The sequence below is a fragment of the Anolis carolinensis genome, chromosome 5 (assembly GCF_035594765.1).
Source record: "Anolis carolinensis isolate JA03-04 chromosome 5, rAnoCar3.1.pri, whole genome shotgun sequence".
NCBI lineage: Eukaryota > Metazoa > Chordata > Lepidosauria > Squamata > Dactyloidae > Anolis > Anolis carolinensis.
Genome location: NC_085845.1, coordinates 121393352 through 121398494, shown reverse-complemented (window position 1 = coordinate 121398494; position 5143 = coordinate 121393352).

The window sequence follows — 5143 nt, the reverse complement described above, 5'->3', positions numbered from 1 at the left end:
ACGTGAGATGTGGTATTTGGGTGTGGCTTTCAACTGCATCTGATAAATGTTTTCTCATATACTTTGTTCATTTTTAATTCCAAAACGTAATGTACTCTCTGGATAGCCCTCGTAGATTGCAACAGAGGAAGACCCTATAAGTTCTAGCATGGAGATCTGCTTCATATATGGGCCTGTGGAGTTCTAGTGAATATTTGGGACAATTTTTTATTTTATTTTATAGATATGGGGCACAGATCTGTAATCTGATGTCCATTCGTTTTAGTAGACACAATTGATTTTTTAAAAAATATCACAACAGGCTTGCAAGCATTCTCCAAAAGCAAACATGAAATGGGTTCAAAAGAATGAACAGTAATGTGAATATGGTAATACAACATCACAGGGAAGTATGAGCTTGAGGGCAAGCATTTAATAAGCCAGCAGCAAGAAAAGCCATTTCTGACTGTTTTGAGGGTCAAGGACCAGATTCCTTATTTCATTTTTACATTGAAGATGAAAAACCTGTGTAGCTAATGGATAAGAAGGCTGGGACGTATGGTCCAACAACATCTAAAGGGCCATATATTTCTCATTCTTACTTCAAATTAACCATTGGGGACTTAATTTGGATCAGGATCATCTTGGAGCCGTATAGGAACTTTAACTCTTACTTTCTGCTGGGGTCCCATTTATTATTGTGTCTCATGTGCCTGCAATTTACATAACTCCAAAAAAGTGTTTGTTTACATAATTAACTTATACAATGATGGAAGGGGAAAACAAGATAGTTATATCTTTCAAGCAGGTTTAGACCCAGTGTCACAGGGCTACCACCACTAGGTTTTGCAGCATCTGGAGAACAACTGGTGTTGGGTAACTTCCTATTGTAAAATGGGTGGAAGTGTCTGAAAACATAACCTCATTGCTGCTAGGCCTCCAGTGAGATATTGGGGGACATTTGTGGACAAACAATTCAACAAATCAGACATTCTGTGGGGTCTTGAAGCACACAAAAATAGCCTTGGAGTTCATGCACATTAAAGTACTGGGCATTTTGGGCTTCATTGTAGGTAAATAGAAGAGAAAAGGATCTCCAAAATCTAAGGGCCTACTGCCTAGACAGTTCTATTATTATTATTATTATTATTATTATTATTATTATTATTATTATTATTATTAAAAAAGACAAAAGAGCAGCATTTGATGTTTGGCTTCCGACTGTTGTGCAGCTGGTTAGTAGGCAGCTGCAATAAATCACTACTAACCAAGAGGTCATGAGTTCGAAGCCAGCCTAAGTCATATTGAGCTCCTGACCATTAATAGCCTAGCTCGTTGTTGACTTAAGCAACTTGAAAGACAGTTGCATCTGTCAAGTAGAAAATTTAGGTACTGCTTTATGCGGGGAGGCTAATTTAACTAATTTACAACACCATATAAATGTCCAGCAGCGTGCAGATGAATGAGGAAGTACTCCATCAAGGACTCGGTGTCAAAAGTGGACAATGAAGCAGCAACTCCTCCTGTGGCTGGAATTGAGCATACCCTCATGAAGCCAGAAGCTGGAAAATGTTAAATTGCCTCTGTGTCGTATGCCTATGTATGTCATATGTCTAATGATATTGAATATATACCATGTATATGTACATTGTGATCCACCCTGAGTCCCCTTCGGGGTGAGAAGGGCGGAATATAAATACTGTAAATAAATTAGTAAATACAGTAGAGTCTCACTTATCCAACATAAACGAGCCGGAAGAATGTTGGATAAGCGAATATGTTGGATAATAAGAAGGCATTAAGGAAAAGCCTATTAAACATCAAATTAGGTTATGATTTTACAAATCAAGCACCAAAACATCATGTTATACAACACATTTGACAGAAAAAGTAGTTCAATATACAGTAATGCTATGTAGTAATTACTGTATTTATGAATTTAGCACCAAAATATCACGATATATTGAAAACATTGACTACAAAAATGCGTTGGATAATCCAGAATGTTGGATAAGCAAATGTTGGATAAGTGAGACTCTACTGTATGTTCTTGTTTGGCTTCCTATTTCATAGGTAACTTCCACTAGAAGACATTCCATTATCTGCTTAATAGTAATATAACTATGACCCAAACTAAAATAGACCAAGTACAGCAGCAGCATGCATCTGTTTTCTTCTGAGTTTGCTTTTACAAATATTAGATTTTTAATGAATAATTACTTCTCTCTACATTGCTTGTTGTAAGCTAAGAATGTAAGGAGAAGAAGAGTTACGTTTAGTCCTATTACTTATCAGACAGTATGATTTACTGTGTTCTGCACTGATCAAAACTGCAATGAGTAATATTATTCTAGACTCGCTTTCTCTCCACCACCTGGGAGCAGCTATATTATGTCATTAATTGCTAGATTGTTTCATCATTTGCCACATAAGAAATAAAAGGCTATTTTCCATTCTGCTTTGAAAACATTGGTGAGAGCAGAAACAAATGCTGCCTAATAAGCAAGGGACAAGCAGTTGAGTAAAGAAAAGTGTGTGTGTTTAACCAACATTACTACCACCAGCTGATTATGACAGTCTCAAAACTATATTTATATAATCTACGAGGGTTGAATGAAAAGTAATGCCTCCACCTTTGTTACTTGGGTTTGGATGGGAATATTTTAATAAATCAAACACAGAAATAATACTTTAACTACCACTATTCACTTTTCCACATAATCACCAGACAATTGGATACATTTCTGCCAACGATGAACAAATCTCACAGTACCCATCGTGCACAAGCCAAGCAAAACAATAATGTGACCCACACGTTCTTGTGAAATGCTTGAAATTTCTCTCTGAGTGATACAATGATTGTCCTGAATCAATCTGTCAACCTTTTGCTTGTGAAACTCGGTGGTTGCTGTCACAGGATGTCCAACTCTTTGTTTGTCATGCAAGTCAGATGTTCCCACCTCAACATCTTTAAACTTACTCGCCCAATGACACACAGTACTCACATCAACACAATCACCATAAACAGTTTTCATTCTCTGATGAATCTCCTTTGGGGGTTACACCTTCTGCTGTCAAGAATTCAATGACTGCACGTTGCTTAAGTCGCATTGACCGACCTATTGTGCAGGCTTCCATGCTTCACACTTTAACAACACAACCATTCAATGCTAAGGCTTCCCACCAAATGGAACTGTAGAAGAGAGTCTACTGAACAAGCCAGTACCTGCCGCATACCAGTACTGCCATCTGTTGATGAGTTACAAAGGTGGAGGCATTACTTTTCATTCAATCCTCGTATAATCTATATCTGGGTAGGTGAGGATGTCACTGGACAGATCAAGTTTTTATTGTTGTTGCCATTTTAAGTTTTATCCCGCCTTTTCCCCAAGATGGTTTACAGTTTAAAGCAAGAACAATACAGCTAAAAAATTACCCAAAAAAACATTTAAAGGGAAATGAATATTATTAACATAATTTAAAACATACCATCAAAAATATAAAGCCCAATTTTAAACAGTTCCATTTAAAACAATTGAGTATTGTTTTAAAAACTACTATTTTTTTAAAAAATAACACAAACAAACAACATTTTTTTTTGTTTTAAAAAAGATGTTAGAATAAAGAGGCCTTTGCATGCCAACAGAAGTACTGCAAGGAAAGGGGCCATTCTGGTCTCCTTGCAGAGAGATTTCCATAGTAAAGGAGTAGCATTTAGTAGTTTTCAAATCTCTGGACTTTAAAGGTGCATCCACACATGCCCTAATATCTGAGGCCAATCTGCAGTGGCAATATTGGCCCTGGGAGCAATTACACTGTCTATCTCTGTACCTGTCAGGGTGCAATAAAGAACAGCATCATCAAAGCTGGTCTTCTCGCAACCTGACTACAAGAGGACAGAGGAAGGAGACCATTTGGCGGGATAGGCTGATTTATGACAGGGTCTGGTCTTCAAACATGGGAAAGGACAAAAGGAAAGGGAGGTGTGGATGGAGAAGGAGGAGGGGGGAGGCAACAACCCCATATACTGAGGGGAAAAGCGGAAGAGGGTCAGTAAAAGCTTTTGCAGTCATCTTGGCAAGGCGGATTCAATAAAGTTTTCCATTGCGACCAGCGGTGTGAGCCTATTTCTTGGGACCTACACCTTCCAGGAACGGACAGTACCACCATGGTGGTGGAGTTGAGTCCAGACTGTTCATAGAGGTTGAAACCAGTTTGGCCCTGTTAGACTGTTACCTTATTTGGGACCCGCCTACCTTTGTGACCGCATCTCCCGCTATGAACCCACTTGTCCTCTTCGTTCATCCGGTAGGGCACTTCTTTCGCTCCCGCCACCATCCCAGGCTCGGTTGGCGGGGACGAGGGAGCAGGCCTTTTCTATTGTTGCTCCCCGGATCTGGAATTCCCTTCCGGAGGAGATCCGGCAAGCACCCACCCTGGCTTCCTTCAAAAAGCTGCTTAAAACCTGGCTCTTCCGCTGCGCCTTTGGATAACCGAGCCCATAGCTATAGTAGTCGCACAGGCCACCTCTTTGACTTGAAACACTGCACTTTATTCCTCTGCCCCAAAGCATCTTAGAATATCACATTGCATTTTAGTTCTAGTGGTCCCTCCAGGCCATCCTCTCCTCCATCCCAGTGGTCTTTTTTTCCCCTCTTTCTTTGCGGATTCATGTTATTTGAGTGATTATATTCCTTCTGCTTATGTGATTGTTTTAGTCAATTGTTATGTTTTTTTTCGTTTCTAATTCTTATAGCATTTTTTAGTGTTTTCAGTGTTTTATTGTACAATGTTTTATGCTGATTTTATATTGGAAACCGCCCTGAGTCCCTTTTGGGAGAGAGGGCGGTATACAAATAAACTTTTACTTACTTACTTACTTACTTATCTTTGTTCCCATCATTGCCACTGTTGGCCATTGGATACATAGGCTGACATCACAATGACGGGAGTGTGACACGGTCTTGATCTATCTCCATTTCCCTTCCCTACCAAATGCAGGGAAAAGAAGATGATAGAGCCAATCTGTGTGGACAGTGGGTTGGTTCTACTGTCTACATGCAACTTGAGGTGTGAGGCTGACATGGTGTTTCACCCAAACTTTTGAGTATTTCCAGACTTTGTGTAACAGGTAGACTGGGCTAACCGAGATTGTCCAGTGTTA